This window comes from Canis lupus, chromosome 13, assembly GCF_048164855.1.
Source record: "Canis lupus baileyi chromosome 13, mCanLup2.hap1, whole genome shotgun sequence".
NCBI classification, from domain to species: domain Eukaryota; kingdom Metazoa; phylum Chordata; class Mammalia; order Carnivora; family Canidae; genus Canis; species Canis lupus.
The window spans coordinates 34,134,746-34,160,726 of record NC_132850.1 but is presented as its reverse complement, the minus strand read 5'-3'; the positions used below and the strand labels follow the sequence as shown (position 1 = coordinate 34,160,726).

The 25,981-nt window shown below is 39.2% G+C and overlaps 1 long non-coding RNA gene across 1 annotated transcript in view; it reads left to right on the top strand.

The window, feature by feature from the left end:
* LOC140602202 (uncharacterized) overlaps nt 1–14,083 on the top strand; it is a 32,756-nt gene extending 18,673 nt beyond the window's left edge. The window contains exons 2-5 of the long non-coding RNA XR_012005175.1: nt 6,220–6,289; nt 7,101–7,271; nt 9,213–9,334; nt 13,956–14,083. This is a non-coding gene — a long non-coding RNA (uncharacterized lncRNA). The remainder of the gene's footprint in view (nt 1–6,219; nt 6,290–7,100; nt 7,272–9,212; nt 9,335–13,955) is intronic.
* The last annotated feature ends 11,898 nt before the right edge of the window (nt 14,084–25,981 follow it).

Below are 25,981 nucleotides of genomic sequence, written 5' to 3'. Positions count from 1 at the left end.
ATGCACCTTCATCTTCTGGAACAGGTGTAAAGTGTCCCCTGATAATAACAGCCTACAACTTCTCTCTTCATTTCTTAAATACAAATAAGTTTTGTCTTTCATTCATATTGGATTTTTAAAAATATATATAGGTTAAAGAATCACAGAGAGAATCTCACTCAAAAGAATCTCTTCTGGATTTAGTTTTTCCTTCTAGTCAGTGGATACGAAAGGCAGAATCATATCCCACTCGTCGAAATCTTTTGAAATGCCTTTAGACTTTCCCGAATCTTCTAGATAACCCTAAAGGAAATCGATAGAGATCTTCCCAGGTGAAAGGAGTTTGACTAGCTAATGTGTCACTCATTTCGTTTAACCAATTAGAAGGCAGTCAGTTGTTAAATATTGACCATGTTTCATTCTTAGGCATTTATATATGCTTCAGTGGAAGGTTTTATTTAATAAATATCACTGACAATGGCAGTGCCCAAGGAGGAAAAACAAACTATAAATTATAATGTAGGTTTCTCTTTTATCGAAAGCACAGTGGAAAATTACCTTGAGATAAGCATGGACCATATGTGGGACATGTCTCAGAAATGTTTGTGTTTTGTATCTGTGCTTTGGGGTGATATCAATTTCGTTAAATCTATGAGTTATTTTATTAAGCATTTAATTTAGTGGGTATCTATAGTGAGGGTGGTAGGAAAATGTGGGTGTAATTTATATGGCTGCTTACAGTCTCCATAGAGATTGGACTAACCCATAAAATAAGTGTCACCAAGTATAAAATTTGTGTTATGAAAATTATAAAGGGCTAAAATTACTGGAGAAGAGTTCATGGAAAATGAAGGTTGGATTGGGTCTGAAATCATGGGTTAGGCTTTGGATTTGTGGAGAGAAAAGAAAGCTGGCAGGCAGACAAGCAATAACAAAGCCACAAAGAAGCAGCAAGCCTGCCCTGGACGTGAAGGAGTGTGGGGGGTGGTGACGAGATAGGAACAGAGGGGATGCACAACAGATACCAATAAGGCATGCCCATATTGCAGAGAAACTTGGAGTCCAGGAAGAGAATCTTGTCTTATTCTAAGACATGCTAGAAAAACCTCGCTGGAGAACTTGGAGAAGTGATATGCCATTGCTGATATGCAGACAATATCTGAGGGACATAGGCTCAAAATTGCAAAAATCACTTGGAAACTTACTGCGACATTCCTGTGTAAGCAGCCCCAAAATAGTGGTAGCAAAAAGAAAGGAGATCTAAAGAAAAAGAAGAACGTGGCATGATGCTTGATTCCATCCTCCATTTATCCACAGATAGGAGTTGGATGCCTCTATGTGCTGTAGATATAAACGCCCAATACTGCCTCTCCCTCGTGGGGCATAAACACTAGGAGACTGTAATGAGGACTGGGGTGGAGACCCATATGTGGATCTTTCAGCAAAGTGTGATGTCAAATGACTCCTGAAGAAGATAAGACTGAGGCCAGGGAAATTAAAATGCTTCACAAGTGCTCAGGCTGTCCTTTTATCCTTCGAGAGCCAGGTTGTCATGTAGGAAAACAACTAAGGAGTGACATATGCTTGGTGAGCCTGCGTCTCCATCGGCCTTGGCAGTGGCTGAAGGTTGACCTCTGAACTCCCCAAGCTCCACTCCCAAATCCCAGCCATTTTTTCAGTATTAAAGCTGGTGGGATAAAAGCTCTGGACCAGTACTCATAAGTCTCCTGATGGGAGTCTTGATTCTGCCACTTGCTTGGTGGCATGATCTTGGGAAGTCACTGAGACTTTCAAAAATCTCATTCAGCTTCTTCATTTTTAAAACGAGACTAATACTACCTTCTCGGCAAACTCAGAGGATTGTCAGGAAGATCCCAGGAGAAATATATATTAAGGCGACTAGAGCACTATGATGGTGGTGGGCAACTGGAGGAGAATGAAGGCTGCTTGCCCTGTTGTGGTTACCAGGGTGTGATTTTTAAAAAAGATACATAAGAATCATTTTCATGCTAGGAATTTTAAGCCTTGCTCTAAAAAAAAGCCTTGATCTAAAGAAACAACTCTGGTCTAATGAAGTGTTAGTTAAATGTTATTGCTGGGGAGTGTCTTTTTTAGCTCCAAATGAAAATTTGCATAATGTTTAATGTGTAAGACAGAGAAAACCAGGAGTCATTTTTAGTTCAAAGATTTTTAAAAATAATTTTTAATATTTACTTGTTATAAAATCAATCAATGGGAATAATGAAGGTTTTTTTCTGATTAACAAGAAATTAGAAATGGAAATCATATCCACTACAACCCCCAGTTTTATTTTTTTCTTTATTTTGGTTGCAGTGTCAAGGCAATTCTGCTTCACATAGATAAGTAGCTAAAAATGGCAATAATTAACTTTGTCAGCTTACCTTGAATTCTCTGCAGAATCTTTAAATAAACAGAACAGGAAAAGCTTTGCTTCAATGTCTGAGCACAAAAAAAGTTGACAGGACCTGTTAACACACAGAGGAAGAAAAGAGGTTAAATTTGGTACACATTGCATGAGTATAAGTTTCATTTTACTGGAGTGTTTTAAATAGTAAAATGCTTTAACAGCATTGTTTGGATCAAATATCTGTGGGACTTTTGAAAGAACTCTCTGGAACCTTAAGTGTCTGCAGAATTGTGTTTGAAAGCTGTCCACATGCAATGAGCACAGGAAACTGTTCTAAGCACTATTTGTGTTTTATTTCTTAATTCTCATAACCACTGCATGAGGTAGACGAGACCCCAAGACACACAAAGTTGAGTAATTTTGCATAAAGCACACAGTTGACAAATAGCCCCAGGCAAGATCCAAACCCGAATTGTTTGACTTCTAAGCCCCTGGAGTAGGAGAATGGATTCATGGTCTGGCTATACAACTTAATAATCAAGCAGTTTCAGTTTTTACACCAAACCAATCAGTTGTGTAGCTTAGTTATGACACTATCTGAAAACCTGGACATTTAGTAGGTGTTTAATAGATGTTGGCTGAGTCTGACTTTACCCTATGGTGTTTAATAGATGTTGGCTGACTCACCCTCACAGAGCCAGCTGCATAGAAGAATCCTTTAATACAGGGCTTGGCAAACTATAGCCACAAGCCAAATCTGGCCCACAGCCTATTCTTGTAAATAAAGTTTTATTATAACACAGTGATTCATGTTTGTTTGTCTATTGTCCATGTAGTTGTGACAGAGACTGTACGACTCACAAAGTCTGAAATATTCATTCTCTGGCCCTTTAGAGGAAAACTTTGTCAATCCTTTGTCTGTTTTCAACTTCTTGTAACACGGAACCATCTCAGGTAGCAATTCAGGTGTGTATAGTTGAAGGAGGAGGCAAGGGAAGGGCCTCACTAATGCACCTGCATGAAATCAGGACTGGTAAAGAGGTGGTAAGTGCCCTCTCTCTGCCCCCGCCTTGTCCCTGCTCAGTCTACTAACTCATTTCAGTCTGCATCAAAAAATTTTTAGCACATCTTATACATTGTAAAACATGGCTATGTTTAGTAGGAGGGATTTAAAAACAAAACAAAACAAAACAAAACAAAACAAAACATGGGATTAAGAAATCAAGCTATCCGTGGCCCAGGAATGATTTAACACTTTAATAATGGTTTGCAAAATTCAAGAATTTTTTTTTAAGGAAAAAGTTGGGCTATTCTCCATCATGAATGTACACCAAACAAAAGAAACAGTATTAAATTGGATATTATTGAAGTTAAATAATTATTTCTTTTGAGTTTAAATTGTCATTTGTGGAATTTCTTTTCTGTAACTTAAGGGACACATAATTTGAAGGTGGTAGGGAAGTGATACAGGTTCTACATCTCATTCTACAAAATGGACAGGATGCTTTTGTTAAAAAAATTCCATATTATATTTGTTAATCGTATCATATTGACAGTTTCAAGCCTCATTCTCCATTTCTTTTTTTTTTTAAGATTTTATTTACTTATTCATGAGAAAGAAGAGAGAGACACACAGAGACACAGACAGAGGGAGAAGCAGACTCTCTGCGGGGAGCCTCGTGCGGGACTGGATCCCAGGACCCTGGGATCACACCCAGAGCTGAAGGCAGACGCTCAACCACTGAGCCAGCCGGGCGTCCCTCATTCTTCATTTCTGTACATATTTGAAGCTTACTAGAAAGTGAACATTAGCAGAATAGATTCTAAGTTTTGAAAACCTCAGTTATCACTCACCTACTTACAGCCATAGTGACCTACGTCTGTGACTAAAGAAGTTTCCCCTACCTATAGAAGTATATTTCTGTTTTGAATATAAGACTATAATAGTAATTTTAAGTATATAAAGCAGTATCTAAAATTTTGGGTAGAAATTCCAGTCATTCATTCATTCAACAAATACACAGTGAATACCGATGGCGTACTAGCCACTGGTAATAGGTGTCATCCAACTCAGACACGTTGGCAATTCTGATGGAGCTTGGGAAGACAGACAAGAAGTAACCCTTAATTTTTTTTCAAGTTTTGATAAGCACAAAATAAAGAAAATGAACAGGATGAGGTGATAGAGAAAAACATGGTAAAAAACCATATCAAGTGGACCTATGGTGGTTGTGGAGGGTGAGCAGGAAGACGGATCTGGCTGCATGTGCGAAGGCCCTGGGACCTTGGGAATGAGCTTGGGATATTCATGAACTGAAAAGATGGCAGTGTGCTTGGAGAAAGTGGAAGAAGATGAGGTCGGAGGATGCACAAATGATCTCTCAAGCTATGTCAAATGAGAACAAGTTAAGGTTTTAACATTTCTGTTAATGAAAATGTTGCTTCATTTACTACAAAAGAGACCAATGCAAAAAAGCTTGTCTCGATGAACCTCTGATGTCTCTTTTAAGCGATGTTATTTCTCATCTATTTATCTTTGAAATCTCCAGCTAAGGGAAAGGTAGTGATTGTGTAATATGACACGCCCTTTTGTGGATAATTATATAATGCCACTAGGGTAGAAGCACTTAGAGAGAGGAGGTAATTTTACTCTTTTCAGCCCGGAATTTTTAGTAGATGAAGATAAAACATTTCAAGCTGTCTCCCATACATTGCCATCTCTCCTTTTTCCCCTTTACAAAAGATTCGTGTCTCGGTTTATCACACTAAATAAGAACATGTACATAAACGCTGCAAATTGCATCCCTGAGGAACCACCAAAATCAAAAGAAAATAATTATGCAGGATGAATCTATATACGTGTTCTATTGAACTTTTTGCCAAGCCACACACGGTGTTGCAATGTATGGTGCTATCAAAGTGAACCTGACAGGGAATTACAACTTCTGAAATGTTAGGGTTTTGCAGGTGATAATGCATGACACTATCACTACATATAAGAATATGATGCCAGCAGGTATCACAGACCCCACTGAAATTTAGAGGATTCTGAATAAAGTGATAAAATAATGATGGTGATAATTATTAGGATGAAAGCCAGCTATCTCCGAGCAGCTGGAGAGAACAGAGAGGTCAGGATTGATGACCCTTTAGAGCCAAGAAGGAAACTTGGCACCTTCTGTGTTGTGGGTTACTCCACTTTGAAGGGCTTGGTTGTGAAATATGAGATGATAGCACGGATCCCGTGAATATCGCTCACATCAAATAGGATCAATACAGAACTGGGAAAGGTAGAGTTTCAAGTTCTATAGTTTCCACCTGCAATTTCACTGGTAAATGGAAAAGCCTGGATTGATTACTTAGGAGATTAAATTGCTATTATTGCTAAGCTGTTGTGGGGAGTAGCTTAGATGTCCTTTGTAAGCACGCTTTCCTGGGAGAACATGTGCAGTGTCTTGGAAAGAGCAAGAGCAAGAGTCAGAAGGACCTAATCTGCTTACTGCACATTAAGTATGAGCTTGGACAGGTCACTTGATCTCTTTGTCAGCTTCCTCCGCAGTAAAATGAAGCCAGAAAATATTTCTTTTTTGAAACCCACTTCACTAGAGGTTTTCAGCTGCAAGATAACATTTGGTTATTTGTGAAGCACTATACTTTAGCATGAATCATCATGTTTTGTTTTAGAGTAGGGATCGAGAGATGACTGCAATGTGGTCAATGTTTGTGCCTTGTCCCATTTTTGGGATCCAAGGGACATCTGTAACCTTAGGAGATGTCACTTCGACGGAGACGGGTTGTAGATGTACTTTATCTTTTTAGTTATACTGGGTCTCAAAAAAATAATAACTCAAACATTCTTCTTTTTGCTTAAGAGTCCAAGGTCTGATTAGGAGAATAGAACACTTACAAGGAGAACAAAGCAACAAGGTGGGCTTCGGTCAGGTGAGACCCTCTTGCACTCTTGCTCTGTGGTTACAAAAATTCTAAATACAACTGCCTTTTGGACATCTCTTTTGGATGTCTCCTCCTTCTCATAACAAGTAATATGATCATCCCTTTCTTTGCCAAACCCAGCAACCCAGGAGTTAATTCAGATTTTTCTTCTAGCTCAACTCCCACATCTGTACCCAACACCAATCCTGTAAATTCCATTTTCTTAATTTATTGTACAGCCAGCCATACGTCCCATTCTACTCGTGTTACCTCTGCATTGATTCCGATCCTTATTTTTCAAAGCAGAATTACTACAGTAGCTTCCTAACTGCTCCCTTGTCTAGAACCAGCTCTTATAAACCATCCTCGTCAGTGATGGCAGACTGACTTCCTAAATTAGAGATCTGACCAAATTATTCCCTTGTTACAAATTTGGTAATGCTCCCCAGGGCTTCCAAGTCATAAATTCTTAGCAGATATGATTTTGTTTTCTGCCTGCATATGTGTCCCCAATCAAGCCTCATTATCCACACCCAGAAGTACGTCCTTTGTTCTGTCCATATCATGTTGTTTCATGCTTCCAGTCTTTCACACATGATGCTAGCATAGCCTAGAAAATTATTTTCCCCATTATATGCCTGGCTAACTGTGGTTTATTCTTCAAACCTCAGCTCTATTGCCATCTCTTTCTAAAAGACTTCCCGATGCCTATTCATTTTAATGTCACTTCCCCGGGCTCTGAATGTGCCCTGTGTACATTGTTACTGTATTCATAAATCCTAATTAATCCTAATCTTGATGTTTTCCTGCGTATCTGTAGATTCTAACAGTGATGGGCACATAACCTGGCATTCAATAATTCAGCTTCTTCTGAATGGTCGAATCAGCACATCTAATATGATGGCCACACCAGGAGAGAAGATAAAAATCATACCCTGACTGGGTTGAATGAGACAAGGGGAGCCAAACTGTAAAGGCATTCTCTGTGAAGGTATTGGAGTGACAGCTTAAGGAGGAAAAAGGGAACAAACAGAAAAAGAATGAGAAGCAAGGAGACCAAAAGAAGTTCAGGTTAAAGCTTACAAAAATAATGTTCTAGCTGAGGATTGACATACCCATTAGGTTATGGGAGCGTCCTCACTGTTAGGAGATTGCAGCAGACACTATTGTATTTTGCATTGTTCGAGGGAGAAGGAAGAGTCAGTGAAGAGACAAGAGGGTTTAAAGAGCATACAGAAGGCTGGTTTGGCTGGGATGGAGTGAGTGAGGGTGCTTACACTGAATTGTGTCCCCTCAAATTTCATATATTGCAACCCTGACCTTCGGACATCAGAATGTCACTGCATTTGGAGATAGAGCCTTTTAAGAAATGATTAGGTTAAAATAAGGCCATGAGGCTGGGCTCTAATCCTATCTGACTGGCATCCTGATAAAGAGAAAATTTGGACCTAAAACAAGATGCCAGAGGAAAAACCCATGTGAGGAATACTGCGAAAAGGTGGCCATCTACAAGCCAAGGAGAAACACCTCAGAGGAAACCAAACCCAGTGGCACTTAGATCTTGGATTTCCAGCTTCTAGAACTGTGAGAAAATAAATTTCTGTTGTTTCAGTCACCCGTTCTGTGGCATTCTGTTATAGCAGCCCTAGCAAATTAACAGGGGGAAGAATGATAGATCCAGTCAGCAAAATAGTAGGAGTTTGAGCAGACAGTGTGGAGGAAAATTATGTTGTGGGGCCTTACAGGTCATTGTAAGGACTTAAGGTTTCATTCTAGTGAAATGGGAAGGCTTTAGAGGATCTGGAGCGGATGAATATTATAACCCGACTTTTACCTTCATGGAGATTAGGAACTGACCGTGCAGGAGTCACATTGATAAGAAATTCAAAGTTGTCAACTGTGTAAGAGAGAAGGACATGGAGGATGCTTCCTCCCTTCCATTTAATAACCGAAATAAATAAATAAATAAATATCCAAAGTGAGAAAACAGGATCCCAGAGTGACCTGCCCAAGATGATGGAGTAATTGTGTAGCTATCCTAGAAGAAGAATCAGGCATCCGGTGCTCTTGACTACTTTGTGCTTGGAGAAAGATGCAATTGGCTTCTCAAGTAGGGACTGCAAATCAGATTGCATAATATTTTGGAGAGGTTGGATGTCTTTGTGTGAGATAACACTTGAATTCTGGTAGCCATGGAATGGCTCAACTGCCCCTCCCTGTGTCTGTGACTCAAGGACACATATCTTAAAAGACTGGCAGGAGCAAGTGGAAATTATTCATGGGCTCTCATCACACACTGTGTTTCCACAGATGTCCTTCATGGTGGATCATTTCATTGATAGAACAATTTTCAGAGATGACAATAGCAGTGGCCGATCTCTAAACAGTTCTCCAACATGTACGACAATGGGGAATTCTGATTTTAGGTTAATAAAGATTTTGTGTGTATGTGTGTATATATACATATAAATGTATATATACACAACATATGTAATTAATTTGTGTAGTACCCATACAACATATACATATGTGTGTATATATATATCATGTGTGTGCTGTATCATATATGCTATATATTTCTATATATGATAGAGAATATCAAACTTAGAGATAATAAAATATGCTTAATTATATAAATATGCTCAATTAGGTCTGAAAGATGTTGCAGTGAGGTCTGAGTTTAAATCCCATTTCTGGCTCTTAATAACTACATGAACTTGGAAGCATTACTAACACTTATCAAGGTTCAATTTCCTCATCTGAAAAATAGGATAATAATCATGACTAACTTATAAAGTTGTGACCAGATAGAGCAGGTACAGGGCATAAGTCTCTTAAGAAAACACCTAGGTCACAGTAATTCAATTAGGGTAGTTTAATTTTTAAATTATTATTATTTTTTTAATATAAAGATTTTATTTATTCATGAGAGACACAGAGAGACTGGAAGAGACACAGGCAGAGGGAGAAGCAGGCTCCCTGCAGGACTCGATCCCAGGACCCCGGGAACATGACCTGAGCCAAGGGCAGATGCTCAGCCACTGAGCCACCCAGGTACCACTGGGGAGTTATATTTTCATTAATTTTTTTTTCTCTTCGTCTTACCTTGGGTTTAATTTCCTCTTCTTTTTCTAGTTTCCTAAGGTGTAAGCAAAGATCATTGGTTTGATCTTTCTTCTTTTCTAAGGTAAACATTTAATGCTATAAACTTTTCCCTAAGCACTGCCTTAATTTCATTCCACAACTTTGATATATTGTTTTTATTTTCATTCAGATCAAAGCGTTTTCTAGTATTTTTTGGAATTTTTCTCTTTGATCCATGAGTCAGTTTCCAAATATTTGGAGAGTTTTACAGGTATGAATTTTCAGTATTGAGTTCTAGCTTAATTTTCTTATTAATAAGAAAATGGCCATAAGAAAATGGCCAAAGAACATACTCTGTATAACATTAATACCCTTAAATTTATTAAAAATTGTTTTATGGCTCATAATAATGTCTACTTTATTTTAGTGAATGCTCTATGTGCCCTTGAGAATAATATGTATCCTGATATTGTTGGATTGGGTACTCTATAAATGCTAATTAGGTCAACTGTTGTTCTAGTGGCCAACTATTCTATATCCTCACTGATCTACTGTCTACTTTTGCTATCAATTACTGAGAGTGAACTGCTGAAATTTCCAACTATAATTGTTGAAACAGTAAAATGTCAGATATTAATACAGTCACTCTAGAATTTCTTTGATCAGAGTTGGCTTGGTGTATCTTTTGCCTTCTTTTATTTTTGATTATTAAAATCTATTTGTTAAGTGGTATCTTTCAGGCATCATAGAGTTGTGCTATTGCCTTTTTATCCAATCCAACAATATCAGTCATTTAGTTCATGTCTAGACCTGTTATGCTTAATATAGTATGGATATTCTTGGTTTTAAATATTCCATATTGCTATTTACTATTTATCTTTTCTTATTTATTTTTCTCTCAATTATTTTTTGTGTTAGGTGAATATTTTTATTTTTGTTTCATTTTTCCGCTATAACTTTTTAAAATTTTTAGCGATTGCTGTGGAATTTACAATATATATTTTTAGCTTCTCACAATTTACCATCAAGTAATGTTATACCACTTCACACATGATATAAGAACCTTACAACATTGTATATGTCCATTTCCTGTTTGATCCTTTCTGTTTTGTTGCCATACTTTTCCTTTTATTTATGACATAAAATTCAGAATTCACTGCTTTTTTTTCTTTGAAGAGCTGCCTATCTTTTAAAGAGGTTGGAAAATGACAGTTTTATATTGACCCAAATTTCATCTATTTCTGATGCTCTTTATTCCTTTGTATAAAACCAAATTTCCACCTGTTGTCATTTTTTACCTGCCTAGAGAATTTTCTTTAATATTTATTGAAGTGAACATTTGCTGATAATGAATCATCTCCCTTTTTGTTTGTCTGAAAATTTTTATTTGACTTAAGTTTGGAAAGATATTTTCACTTTTTAAAGAATTCTTGATTGATTTTTTTTTTTCTTTTTTGGTCTTTCAGTATTTTAGATGTCTCTCTAGCATCTTTTGACTTGAATAGTTTCTGATAAGAAGTAAACCTTCATCCTTTTTTTCTTCTCTATGTAATTTGTCTTTTCAAGATTTTGTCTTTATCACTGGTGGCCCTCCTCCAATCTCATTATGATTTTTTAACTTTTTTTTAAAGTTAATTTTTTTTTGCTGAAGATTCATTGAACTTCTTGGATCTTTGGGCTTATTGTTTATAGTTTAAATAAAATATTGTAATTTTTAGCCATTATTATTTCAAATATTTTGCTTCCCACTTCTCCCCTGGAACTTTAATTTTATATGTTTTATACCAATAATATTGTCTCATTGTCACTGATTTCTTGTTTATTTTCATCAGTCTTTATTTTTATGTTTATTTTAGATTTTTTTGCTCTATGTTCAAATTCACTGATATTTTCTTCTATAGTGTCTAATCTGCTATAAATCCATCTAGTGCATTTTTATATCAGATATTATATTTTTCTTTTCTAGAAGTTCCATTTGGGTATTTTTATATCTTTGAATTTTCTCTTCATCATGCTCATCTTTTCCTCTACCTTATTTAACATATAAAGAATATTTATACTAGACATTTTTACATCCTTGCCTGCTGGTTCCAGCATCCTTGTCATTTCTAGGTGTTTCTGTATTAATTGATTTGTTCCTAGATTTATGAATTGTGTTGTATTTTTAAATTAATATTAGATTTTTTTTTTCCTGGCACATGGCTAAGTTACCTGAAAGCAATTGGATCCTATCCTGTAAGCTCTGTTAGAGCAACGTTTAGTCTAGGGCTAATTTACCCCATTACTCAGACAGTGCCCCCCTGAGGATTCTACCCAATGTTCACTGAATTATGAAGTGTTTTATTTCTTGCTTTTAGGATAACAAACTAGTCTCCGCCCTGTGTGAGATCTAAGGGTTTTCCCGCCTACTCCTTTCTGGTATTTCCTTCCCCAGTCTCAGGTAGTTGCCTCCCCTAAATGCGCAGATCAGAACTCAGCCAATAATGCGAGGAAACCCTTCTCTGTATCTCTAGAGTGCCACTTTTTCCTGTGCACAACTTTCTTCTTTTTGTTACTCACCCCTCAGATTCTAACTTTGTCTCTCTAAACTACTATCTCTATTTTCTCTGTTTATTAAGTCTTGTGGGCTACATTTGGGTCCCTTTTTTCCTGTGCTAAAGCTGGAAACTTCCTATAAGAAATCAGCTGATGAAATTATGGGGCTTTTAGGATGAACAACTTTCCTGATTTAGCCAGGATTATTCCAGTTTTAGCACTAAAAATCTCCTGTTCTGAGAATCTTCTAAGTTCCATGCAAAAATCATTGGTCACTCTCAGTCACATTGTTGCTTTCCTTATTTGAGGGAAATCACAGTTCTATACTACCTTTGGGTCAATATCTGAAAATTGTGGGACACACACACACACACACACACATTTCAATATTCTGATTGTTTCAAGTTGTTCCTGCTGCTCTGTTTTGGCCAGAAAAGGAAACCCTGATTTATTTTTAGAGTCATTTATTCTTCTGTGTGAAAAATTGGAAATGACAAAAATAAAATTGGGAAGACCTGTTGAGACCTATTATTGTGGTCTTTGATGATGATGGCTTAGACTACATATGGTGATATATCTGATAGCTATGGGTGGAAGGAGTTGAGATATATTCGAGAAATATGTTGAACAGGACAAGTCCTAATGTAATTGATGAAATACTTTTTCTAGACTTACTTTGATAATCCAAATAATTATGAACCCAGCTACGGTGATTCAGCATATATTCTTGGATCTTGCCCAGAAGGGCTCATGGATAAGATCTCTAGATCCAGGACCCATGCTCATTGGGCAAATAATCTGGTAGTTGGTGAGAAACTCAAAAGGAAGGAGTCAGCAACTCACAGAGGATGGAGAGAAAGAGATTACATTTCAGGGCATAGTGGCTAGGATACTTTGGGTCTATCCCTGGAATGGAAATTCCCATCAAGTTTGTAGTGACCAGAAGGGAAGAGGAAGTCACTTATGTGTTTAGGCCCAGTGGGCCATGTCCTTTGACATCTAATAGGTTCATAACTACTCAGGCACAAATTCCTTGCTAATCCTTATGCAGAAAACTGGGCTTCATCAAACTTCACCCAGGATGGAGGAAAAAAATATTTACGTCCTCCATGTTTTCTTTCACATCACATCAAGATTCAGATGCCATAATTAACTGGATGCAGACTAACTTTTTGGGAATAGGGAAGAGCCATAGCCTAAGAAACACCCAGATGAGAATATCTCTTGGGATAACACAAGATAACATATAACTCTAACCTCTGTGGAAATGACTCACAGGAAGGCCAAACAAATTCAAATGGCTGATGTCAGATCTTTCCTTAGTTACCAGAAAAAGATGTGGAGATTTGATATCTGACACAGCAGAAAGAGTCAAATCAAGGGAGAAAAGAGGAAAAAAAAAGTGACTTTATCAAGGGTTTCCATCCTCAGATGAAAATGACCAAAGAGAGAGAGAAAAGGTGACCAAAGCATTTTTGTCATGCATGGCTGTGAATGCACATTTTTATTATGTTTTATAAAAATAAATCTCTCTTACAAGGCAACTTTGTGCCTCAGTGATTTGTATATTTTTGTTAGCAAATAGCTTTTCAGTGGCAGAAATCTGGAAAAATGGCATAGAACAGGTCTCTCCAAAGAAAATTCTAGAAAACAAAGGACTGAAATAAGCAAACCATTAGAATATAATATCTTTTAGGGAAGGGACCATGTCTGATATATTCAATTAATCTCCAACACCCTTCCCTCATGCCTGCACATGTTAGGTGTTCAGCAAATATTTATTGAATAAAAGCCTAAAGTTTGGGAAATGGAAACATTCCCTAGACAAATGAGTCTGGAAACACTATATCCAATACCTCTGTTTTTGTAAATTCACAACACATATTAACCTGTCAAAGATTCCTAAAAGACCTACAATAAGAAAACTTATTTATTTATTTATTTATTTATTTATTTATTTATTTATTTATTTATTTTTTAGGAAACTAGCTTTTCACCAATACCTTTGACCATGGAACTGATTTTTTTGTTATTTGTTTTTGCTTTTGTTTTTTAGGGAATACCTGTTCTGCATCCTGCAGAAATTCTGCTGTAACCCAATTGTCTTTGAGGAGGCAAAGCTGATTGTAAAGAGAAGAATTTGAAGAGATGACTGTGACATCACATCAAACCCTTGTTACATTAAATCCATACCACAAAAATACTTAATGTATTCAAGTTAAACTGGTTTATTGTCTTAGCTTACTTGGTAGGTAGAAAGTAGAAAGCAATTTTTATTTTGTTTCCACCCCTTCCAACCTGATATTCACCTCGAACCCCCGGGTTCCATCAACCAATATAACTTAGTTTTTCTGGTTACCAACAGGTAATAAATTAAAATAAAACACACACACACACACACACACACACACACTCCCTGCAAGTCCCACTTTTTTTTCAAGTCTGGTGCAGTAGAATGTCTACTTGAACATTAGCTGTCTCCTCTCACAGCTGTTATCACTTGTGTTGGAAGTCTAGGACTAGGAGAAGGGTACCAGGTGGATTTCCTTACTTTCTCCTCTTTATAGTGTTGCCACCTTCCCTAGCTGTGATTTTCATTCTCTCCAGAGACAGGATAAGTAGGTCAAGGGAGGGAAAGATGGAAAGGTGGAATTAACTTCACTCAGGTTATCATAATCTGTTATGATCCTCTGAATAGTAGACATTCCAGTTGACTTTACTCTCATGGAACATTGGGTGAGTCTTTTTTAAAGATACCTCCTTTTGTCTACATTGTAGGGCATCTCTCAGTAGTTGTTCCACTGACTGCAATTATGCCTTCTCAGGCTAGTCAGTTATGACTCCTTCATTCTCTCGGCTTCCAGTGATACATTCCACTAATGGGGTCATGTCACCCTTCCAGACCATCTCTTCCGAGATGACCCAATCTACCTTTCTTAAGTAGGGTCCTTATTTGTGCCACCAAATTCTGGAAGTGCTCATTATCCCCAATATATCTTGGTCCTGGACTGCAGAGAAGAGCAGTTCAGGCTACAGTCCCCTGTGTTTTTGAGTATGTGTCAGACATCAGTTCCTATGTTTTATAAAGTCCCAAAGACATATATCAAGCTCTCTGAGTGGTTCCATTGACATCTCTCTCTTTTGGTTTGTGTTAAGGAAAAAACACATCTGTTGGCATGGAGAAAGAGGATGGGGACACTTATTAAATTGATTACTGCTTCCAAATAATCTTCAGGATCCGCTTCTTTTAAGTCACACTTGATAGGCTGGAGATTGCCAATGTGATAACGTGGGTAGAACCACTTCCGTAACCTCTTAGCAAGCCCCTTCATATGTAAGCTACCACCTGGCTTTGTGAGTCTCCTTGGCATCAACTTTATTGGGCCTTTTCTGGAACACCTCTATGACAGCAAATGACCCATTTAACTTCCCATTGCAGGTGACTTAATATTCTCAATCCACACTAATATCTTTTATGAGAAATGAGCAAGAGGAACCAAAGTTGAAATAAGAACCAGCCAGGAGTATAACTGCCGAGACTTAATCATGTTTTTTATAATGCATAAAGCCTACAAAATAAGAAAGAAAAAAATGGAAAGTATTAGTTTTATGCACCAATTATTAGCTTCATATGGTGAGTTTTACAGCCATTTGAATGTGGACAGAGATTGAATTTCACTTGCAAAAGGCTCATTTTGCTCTATTGCCCAGTTCGTGGCCACCAGGCAACAAATTAATTTCCCCTATAAATACTTATCTATGCTGGGGCTTGCTCTTGTCCTCTGGCTTTCATTTGTGTTTGACATTTACAGCACCTTTGTTTGCCTAGACATCTCCTGTTGTCAGCACTGGTTCCAAATGAATCCAAAGGTACTAAGGCCACCAGAAATTATACTAGAGTTAGGAGTCACAGTTAAAAAAAGAAAAGGCGGTTCATGTTTTTTTAAAAGATTTTATTTATTCATTAGAGACACAGAAAGAGAGGCAGAGACACAGGCAGAGGGAGAAGCAGTCTCCATGCAAGGAGCCTGATGCGGGACTCGATCCAGGGAATCCGGGATCATGCCCTGAGCCAAAGGTAGATGCTCAACCACTGAGTCACCCAGGCGTCCCAAGATGGTTCATATTGAATGTCAACTCTCTGACCCGCATTCAAGCATCCCATCTCCAGGAAGAAGAGATATGGCAAGTATATTGGCCAGACTATGGTATGCTTGGCTTTGCCTACTCAGTGCTTCTTTATAAATTGATTGGGTTCCATCATTTAAAAACCAAGAGGTTTTTTTTTTTTTTTTTTTTTTTCTTCAAGATTTTATTTCTTTATGAGAGACACAGGCAGAGGGAGAAGCAGGCTCCATGCAGGGAGCCTGACGTGGGAGTCGATACCCGGTCTCCAGGATCGCGCCCTGGGCTGTAGGCGGCGCTAAACCACTGAGCCACCAGGGCTGCCCCCAAACCAAGAGTTTTAATGACAACATTCTAACTCTAGTTTCTCTAGAAGGCTCAGCTATTTGGGCAATAACGGCCACTTCTCTCCATGGTACCATGACAGGTAGCTGGTACCAGGTAGCAGCGACCACGTTAGAGCAAGCCTATACTTTCCAGTTTGCCCACAAGCCTTGCCCGTTGGTGGTCTTGCCTGGCTCCTGCAGACAGAGTTCTGGACTCCTATTATTGTCCAAGTTTGGAGACACCTTTCAAACCTTAGCCCCTTCCGTTTTCAAAGGCAGTCAACTCCAACTTACCCCCAAAGAGCCTTCTTTGATCTGAATGGCTCAAACAATCCCTTAACCCCCGATTGTTTAAAAGGTTATTCAGTTTCTCTCTTCCATTCTCTGCCAGCCCATTCTCCCCTCCCCCCCAGAGAGTTTGTTCTGTTCTTTTGCTTTAAAAAGGAAAACAAAGTGTGACTACACGTCTTCTCTCCAAAGACCATAGCTCTTCGAGGCTGAGAGCCAGATGCCTGATTTGTTTTCCATCCAGAGCTGTACATACAGAAAAAGTCATCGGCACAAGGCCATTCTGCCTTTGACCTTCCTAGGGCTGAATGCACAGCTAGTCAACACTGGAGCTGAAAATAGAACCCAGGACTTTCAAATCATTGTTCTGCTTGCTGGGCCGTGCTTCCTCCCATAAGAACTTGGTTAAACAATGTCCTGTTTTGCAAAAGCAGAAATCATAATATATGTATGACAATATTCAGACTTAGAAGAAACACAGGCCTTACTCTCGGGAAAGATGGCATGGTAGTGTAAAAGGAGTGTGAATCCATTTCTAACACTGCAGCTTATAGGTAGGATGCACTCAAGAAATGTGTGTTGAATCATCAGCTTTGTAACGTGTGGCATTTTGAACAGGGAGTTCTCACTGAGTGCCAGGAATGTATTTGCTTGACAACCCCCGGAAAGCAAATTTACGACGTTAGAAAGGTTATCATGGAAACGACTGAACTGGTCTATAAAGATGGTCAGGGACCTGGGGGTAACTTCTTAGCAGAGGGTAGCAGCAAGTGTCATGGGGAGAAACCTGAGGTTTGGTAACACTGTGATTCTCAGCTCCACGTATGTGTGTGGCCCACACAGAGCACAGAAAGCAGATGTGAACAATAGGAGGTTGGAGGTAGCTGCTGTTTTTCAGGCTCCCAGGAAGAGTGCAGAGCTCTCTCTCCCGTGCCGCCCTTGTGCAGCGCGCTCGCCTGTCTTAGGGGTCATCACCCTGCTTTGGTGTTCAGTGAGCTCCCAGCGGGCCGGCCCTGGGCCCTGGCACACAGCCCAACCCCAGAGGCAGCAAAGCAGAGCCCAGAGCCCGACTTTCCGAGTTGGAGTCTTGACTCTACAGTCTCTCAGCTGCGAGACTTTGGACAGGTGACTTTCCTCTCCGTGTCTCGATTTTCTCATTTGTAAAACAGTAATAATAGTTCTTACCTCAAGCAGTCATAATGAAAATCAAATGAATCACCACTTGTGAAGTTGTTAGAATGACACTCGGCACATAATAAGCATTCATGAAGTGTTAGTTATTAGAGACCAAATGTACATCATTTATGAATGGGTGGCCCGGCTAGCAGCACAGGACAGTTAGAGTACACCAGGTGACCTGATCACTTGCATGGATTGCTCCATGCAACTCTAAAAACAGGTGCACGGAACAGCCATATTACAGGTGAGGCACTGAAGCCCAGGAGAGTTGACTACTTAGTCAAGGCCACACAGCTGGTGAGGGACAGAGGAAGGATTTGAAACCATAAGGTCTGATGCTGCAGCATTCTGCCCAGGAAATATATGCTCCCCAGGAGCAATACAGGTAAAGCTGCTCTACGATGTTCTTATGAGGCTCAAATATAATCATTTATTGACACTTTGAAGGGAGTAAAAAAAAAAAAAAAAAAAAAAAATGTGAGATGATGGTGATGACTAATAAACACATGAGAAATCCAGCTCTTATTAGCCTTATTTAGCATATCAAAAGGTGTTAAAAATAATGATTAGCCTCAGGAACTAAAGAACAAGTAAAACCAGTCATTTTGACACACCAAATGCAATTTGATATGCAAGTGTCATGTACTCAGGATAACAGCCATTGAATAAATTAACAAAAGGGCTTGTCAGGAACTGGAGCACCATGATCTTTTGCTTGTTTCTTTCCTAAAACTTACTTAGTTATGATATATTTTACTTATTTACATTCTTTGTCTCTGAATAGTTTCGTCAGCTATAAATATGAGGAGAGATGATGAGATCATTTTTCTCTTCTCCAAAATTACTGGGGGCATTCTGGTGTCATGGAAAACAAACCAAACTTGAGGTTGAGAGATAAGGTTTCTGGCTCTGACTTCATTCTCAAGTGACTCCCTCTAGAACCTGAAGCAAATCTCCCAGTCTTCCTGGGCTTCCGATTTCTCTGTCTGAAAGCAGAGCTTTGGAAGCCATCGATTGTAAAATTCCTAGTACTTTTAACAATTGTTGGTTTTCCTCCTGGAAACTTTTATTACACAGCACACCTTTCCCCAACTCTATCCCCATACATCTGCTTCGACCTTCTTAGAATCAGAGTATTTTACAATTAAAACACACATTAAATGGAATCTTTTCTGTTCCTCTTCTTCTCCTTTTTATTTCCTCCTCTTTTCTTTTTCTCTTCCTCATCCCACTCCTTCTTCTTTCCCTTCTCTTTCTTCTGCCCTGAAATACTGTCATTGAACTGATAGTGAATCTTAGATTTAAGGCAAAAAACAAAACCCAAACAGAAAGAACATAACATCCACCACCACAAAACAATAGCTAAAGCTGTTCCAAAGACTTGGTTGATATGTGAATGGACTTGTGTGCTGAAAATACAGAAAGAGCACTCAAGTGTCATTACTGCTTCATTTTTTTAAAGTTCAGGCCCTCTCCCAGGGGATGCATTGTGTTTTCTCTCTAGCAGCTATGATCCCTGGGTGCCCCCTATCACTGATGACAGCACCCTTTCAGAGACAAAACACTTTTAAAAACTAAAATGTCTCAGTGCAGTTGATTCTGCAATCATCTGCATGTACCAGTGACTAATCTGTGCAAAGCCAAGTCATTTCTTTGCAGTCAGCAGAGAATACCAAGGGGCCCTCCTGTACTCCAGGCATATCCAAGTGGGAGAACAGCTGTTCTTTGTTTCAGGAAAGGATGGGGCAAAGGTTAGCTAATGGGTAGAGTTTCCTGTTTGTAATGTCTGAAACCCAGGGAGGTGCCAACAGTTTGGAAGGTTTTATTAAAGGGGAGATAGTTCTTGCAAGGGTAAAGTTACGAGGAAAGTGAAATTCCTTCCCCAGTTGATGTCTTAGGTACTGCACATGTGCAGAAGACTAATCATACAATCTCCCTGCTACTGTCCTTCCATGGCTCCCCTTTCCTTGCTGGATAAAGTCCAAACACTTCAGCACTCTCTTAAGTCAGAATTATTTGCAGTTCTATGAACGCACCTTGTTCCTTTGTGCTTGGAATGGCTTGCCCACATGTTCACCTGGACAGCCCACCTGATAAGATTTAGCTTGGGTGTCATTGCCCCATGGAAGCTTCTGGTAGCTCATCCGTTAGGATAAGAGCTTTTTCTTTGTAGTCTCAAGCATCCCATGTGTCTGTCTCTATCCAAGGGATTCTCAAACAGCTGCACAATGGAATCACCAGAAAAGCTGTCAAATATGCCCATACCCAGGCTCTGCTCAGGGAGCTTGATTACACTGGTCCGGGTTGGGGTCAGGCTTCTCTAGTTAGTGAATCAGGTGATTTTAATGTGCAGCCAATGTTGTGAACCACAGATTTATTGTAAACTTTATTACATATTGTATTGAAAGTTTTGTTTAACTTCCTCCAGACTAAGTTTCTTGAGGACTGGACTTATTTTATAGTGGTACGTATATCCCCTGAAATTTAAAAAACATCAAGGACCAGCACTATTAAATAAGTAGTGTATGAGGAATGAAGGAACGAATAACACATACACACCCCAACATTCTACCCACCTATCCTGAGAGGCTCACTAATGCTCATGCAATTGTTTAGTGTAAGACTGTGTGGAAAACAGAAGAATCAATGTGGATCCCAGGTGTTTGGGGACAAAGGATGCAGTTTAATAGAAGTGTCTGAGAAAACAAAATAAGGCCTAAGAGAAAACCAGGGAAATTTTGAATTAATTAAGAGCAGCTGTGGAAAAAAACCAGAACCATGAAATCTGACCTGGGCAGGAACTTTGAGAGAGAAACTAATGCAAGATATTTGGGAGCCGGAGATTGGGAGAAGGGAATAACCAGCTCACAACGTAAGAGGTTGGGAAGAGATTAGCTTCTACCTACACTGGATAGAAATACAAGGTACATGGGGTCTGTCCAGAAGAGACTTAGCTTTTCCTGAAGACTCCAGGGTCTAAAGCCTTAGTCAAGGTGACCTGGTAGCCTAAGAGGAAATCAGTAGCATGCGAGTCAAGTTCGAACAGCACTAGACTCTGCTATACTGTAACTGCTGTTCTACAAATCTATATTTTGTGGGCCCTAGTATGTGCTAAGTGCCCTACATGTTATCCCATTGAATGTGCAGGCTTAGGCTTATGAAGTAGGCTTCATCATCACCAGTTTTACAGATGAAGACACTGAAGTTTAGGGGGGTTTGGTAAGAGTCCCAAGCTACCTGTACTATAAGTGGTAAGTATCATTTTCTATCACTGACCCGATGACATCCTATGGAGGAGAGATATTGGGGAAAATGGAAGGATGGGCTGGAATTCCAGGTTCTTTGGAAGGATGGGCTGGAATTCCAGGTTCTTTTTTTTTTTTTTTTTTCTTAATTCCAGGTTCTTAATCCAAGAAGAGGGCCGTTCCTCTCAAGTCCTGGCAGTGGACTAGAAGACAGAAGGTGAAGGAGACTTTGGTTGATGGTTGCCTCAAGTGTTTTGATTTTTAAAAAGCTCCAACTTGTTTAAGCCCAGGACCACTAAGTAGCCTTGAATAGTGAGCACACAAAGCTCTCTACTTCTGAATTCCTAGTGAATATATTTTCTGGCACATGCGCTTTCTCCGAGTTGAGAAGATAGTCAAGAACACTCAGAATTCAACAATTCTACAAGATGGAAGAATGCTGCTTGGGTGTGAAGTTTGGACTGTGGGGAGCCTGGGTGGCTTAATTAGTTGAATGTCCAACTATTGATTTCAGTTCAGGTCATGACCTCAGGGTTGAGATTGAGCCCTGAGTTTTGCACAAGAGCCTGCTTAAGATTCTCTCTCTTCCTTTCCCTCTGCTCCTCCCCTCTCTAAAAAAAAGTTTGGACTGTGTTGTTGGGTTTTTTTTTGATGAGTTATCAATGTATTACCTTCATAATATGGGGGTTGGTTATACTCCACATAATGTGTCATCAAAATTTTAGTCTTGAAATATTTGGTATGCCATTTTAAGGGGAATTCCCTCCCTCTGAATCTCCCTCTTCACTGTTGACAGTCTGGGATGAGGCAAGCTTCTCTCTTATCTTAATAAACATTAGGTTCCAAAATGAGGTCCGACCTTCACTATTAGTCTCGCCAATCAGGTTAGTCTATCTGTCTCATGGTGTGATGATGACGCCTGCAGATTTGTGTTCACTAAAATCAACTTCCCTGATCAATCAACTGTGATGACTAGTCCGTCTGAATTAGTTCCTGTAGTCATAGCCTTCATGCCAAGCACGTCGGAGCCACTGGCCTTTCCCCTAACCCTGCACACAATTCCTGTCTGTGGGAACTATAATCACCCTCCTGGAAGAGATGCTTGCTTGGCAATATGCCAGGAGGAGTTGGGCTATTTCCTTGACTTATTGGGAAATAACCCAGGTTTAAAACTTAGTTGAATCTCGGTTCAAAATCTCACTCTGCCATTTGCAAACACTTCCAGAGCCAAGTAGAGCTCAAGAAATGTTGATTTCTTTCCTTGTCTCCCTTTGTTGAGAAACAGTGCACTCCTCTTTCCAGGGGATCATTTCTGTGATGCAATCATATGTATGTTCAGTCCAACACACCCACACAGGAAGCACACGGTTATGGATTTTACTCTCTGCTGCCCTTGGTTTGTTTTCAAGAAGTCAGGATTTTAGAAACCACTCATGAGCTGTCTGTATGTCATGGCAATTTATTATCTCACTTTTCTCCAGAATGTGAATGTTCTATTACCCCTGGCTTTCTGACGTGTAAAAAAATATATTCCTTCTTGCTCAGTCTGTGTGTTCCGATAACAAGTTTAGATGAGCATTTTCTCAATAATAAAAGAGAAGGTGACTGTCACTGGCAGTTATAAATGACCTTATTTCAGGATTCTGTTGTGCAACTCTTACCTCACTTGCCAGAGAGAGGCAGTGTGTGTCAGTGTGAGATCTCTCTACAGGGAGTCAAAACAAAAGGCAGCGCCTGATCTTGGGCACGTTCACTCATCTTCTCTGATCTTGGGTGGGTTTTTCTCTGTGAAGGGCAGATTGTGCCACGTGGCATCTCAAGTCCATTCCTCTTCTAAGATATCTGAGTCTACTTCTTGCTGATTTATAAGAAAACACATTGACTTGCCTGAAGATAAAAAGACATTAAATGGCAAATATTTAACAAGAGAACTTGTCTTTCTCAACTCTCTCTCTTTTATGTCTAAGTTATAAAATTATTATAGTGATTACTTTTTCATCACCCACCTAATCCTATAAAACACCTCTCACTATATAAATGCACATGGCCTATTTTCCTGTAGCAATTACTCATTTCGCTCATGGGAATTGGGTCTTTGCTAAAGGCTGGTAAGGAAGGGTGCTAGTTTTTTGCTAGCAGACTTTGTTTTTGTCTCTGGGCAAAGGTTTACTGTGGCTGAGACCAACTCAGCATCATTATTGTCTTCCCCTAAGGGAGAATTACCAACTACTGTTTAGGGGCTCTAAACACTAGTGACATGTGCCATGAAAATGGGAGAGAAGGGAAGTAACATTTATGAGTAGGAATAAATGAGACATAGTAGATTCTCTTTATTGTACTTCTCATATATTGCTCAGTGTTAACTAGAAAATTTCATGTAGTGATCTCATTTCTTCTCTTTTACACTTATGATGATCCTTCAGAGCAAATCTTAAACTTCTTTTATAATTGAGAGCATGGGGTTTCAGAGATGTTAGTAAATTTCCCACGGTCACTTAGGTCTCTGGAAAACAAAGCCTGTGCTAATTTGTGTGATCTCTGCCAAGAACTCCTACATGTGTCTAAAGCAGGTAAAGAGAAAACTGTTCCAGGATGTGGAGAAACCCCAAAATGACCAGCACCACTGAAGCAACCCTGCCAAAATGGTGTATTCTGTAGTTGCAAAGCTCCAAGAAGGGACCTCATGAACCTGGAAATAACTACTGAAAGATTCAACACTCCTATATCAAGTGGGTTTTAAATCCTTTTCCCCAGTAGAATCACAGAAGATGGACATAAATTCAGATGTATTCATCATGGAAACGATTGATCGAACTCATTATGTTCCTGGGTCTGTACCAAATACCTCACTAGCACTATTTTATTTACCTAGACAATGCCCCAGGAGATGGTGATTACTCTCCTATATAGACGTGCGCACTGAGAATTATGAAGAGGTATCACTTACCCAAGTGGCATGACTTGGGAGGGTTGGAATCCAGGTCTATATGAATCTAAAGCAAAATGATACTATTGACTAGTTGATAGTGCCTCTGCACTGAGGAGAAGAACAAGACTCAGGGAGTCCTGTTCTCTCCCTCCCCTGGGTCTGCACTTCTATATGGTAACTTTAAGAACTTGTGAGAATCACTTCTGTGAACACAGAATGTCCACAACTGGCAGTAACATGCATAGGGAAGATCAGCACTGGAAGTTCCCACTATACTTGCATTCATTAAAAATAGAAATTTAAGGGGAAGAAGCCAAAGGGGAAAATCCCTGTCCCAAATGAGGTCATTTGAACAATAGAGCAATCTTGCTAATTATTTAGAGGGAACATAACTGATTAGGTATCAGGACTAGAACTATAAAGAGGCAGCCCTCTCCAAAAGCTGCCTCCCTTAGAGCATTTCCCTGAAAGATCACTTTTTGTTTACTTGAATAGTTTTAAAAATAATAAGGGATAACAAGATCTGCCAAGCTAGATTGATTAGCAGATAAAAGATTCCCAACAATGGAATGTTTTCAGTTGATTGTAGCTTAAGGAAGCCAAATCTAGCAGGTCATCATTAAGGAAATGTATGTAAATACTGCCTTTGGATTTCACAATAACATTTAAGCAATATTGGCCTAATCCAAGTTTGTTTGTCACAGAATACTAGACTTTCACATCATGGCTTTCACTCCTTAGCTGAGAGTTGATTTTTTTTTTTTTTTAAGATTGTACTTATTTATTGAGAGATTGAGAGATAGAGCATTAACAGAAGGAGGGGCAGAGGGAAAGAGAGAAGCAGACTCCTCGCTGAGCAGGGAGCCCGATGCAGGGCTAAATGCTCGATCCCAGTACCCCGAGATCACCACCTGAATCAAAGGCAGATGCTTGACCCACTGAGCCACCCAGGCACCCCATTAGCCGAGAGTTGATTATGAAACAGCAGGTCTTTTCCTGGACACGGAGTTTAAAATATATCATGACCTGATATCAGTGGATTAAGAGAGACAGGGTCAGAGATAGGAAATGAATCAGGCTTGGTAAACAACCCTGGCCACTCCTGTTGCAGCTGTGTGGGATGAAGGGTAGCCAGTGCACTCCCTGGAGTCCTGTAGAATAGACTGGCCTTGAAACATCTGCCAGCCCTGTCTCTTCTGATCGCCAGTCACATGACTTTCTCGAAATGGCAGAAACAAGAGCTTCTGTGTTTTTACCCACTTTATTTTTATTTATTTATTTATTTATGTATTTATTTATTTATTTATTTATTTTTTACCCACTTTAGAAACATCACCATCTTCAACTTCTAACCCAGACCTAATGTGTATAGATCGGCCCTTGGGAAGGTGATGGGGAAACAAATACATTCATTTTTTCAAATATTTAGTGAGTACCTACAAAACACCAGGCATTGTATGGCATGTGGTATAGATGAGGAAGCAGGACAGAGCCAGTGAAAAATAAACAACGGTGCACAATTGTTCACACTAAGTACAGAAAGAGGAAGAGGCCAGGAGTGTGCACGTATGAAGCAACTGCTGACGCCAGAGGACAGCTCTCAGAGTTGCAGACCAGACACTTATACTCAGAGAAATAAAAACTCCCTTTAAAGTGGAGTGTGACAGATAGCATGGTTTTCTGAGATTAATCCAAATCTAAGGGTGGTTTAGACATCAAAACAAAACAAAACAAAACAAGGCCTCTTAAAATAAAGAAAGAAAAGAAAATAATTTCATCCACCTAATCCCACAAAGGAAGTACCGCAAGAGGGCTTAGAAGAGAATTAGTTCAAAGATATTTTCTGTTTTCTCTTTGCTTCTTAATCCAAGACCCACACAGAATTGTTTATAGTAATCAATCTAGTAGAAGTCAATATCCACTAGCCTCTATACATGTAAGAAGAAAACGAGGCTCAGAGACACCAATTAAGGTGGCCCAGGAGTAGAAC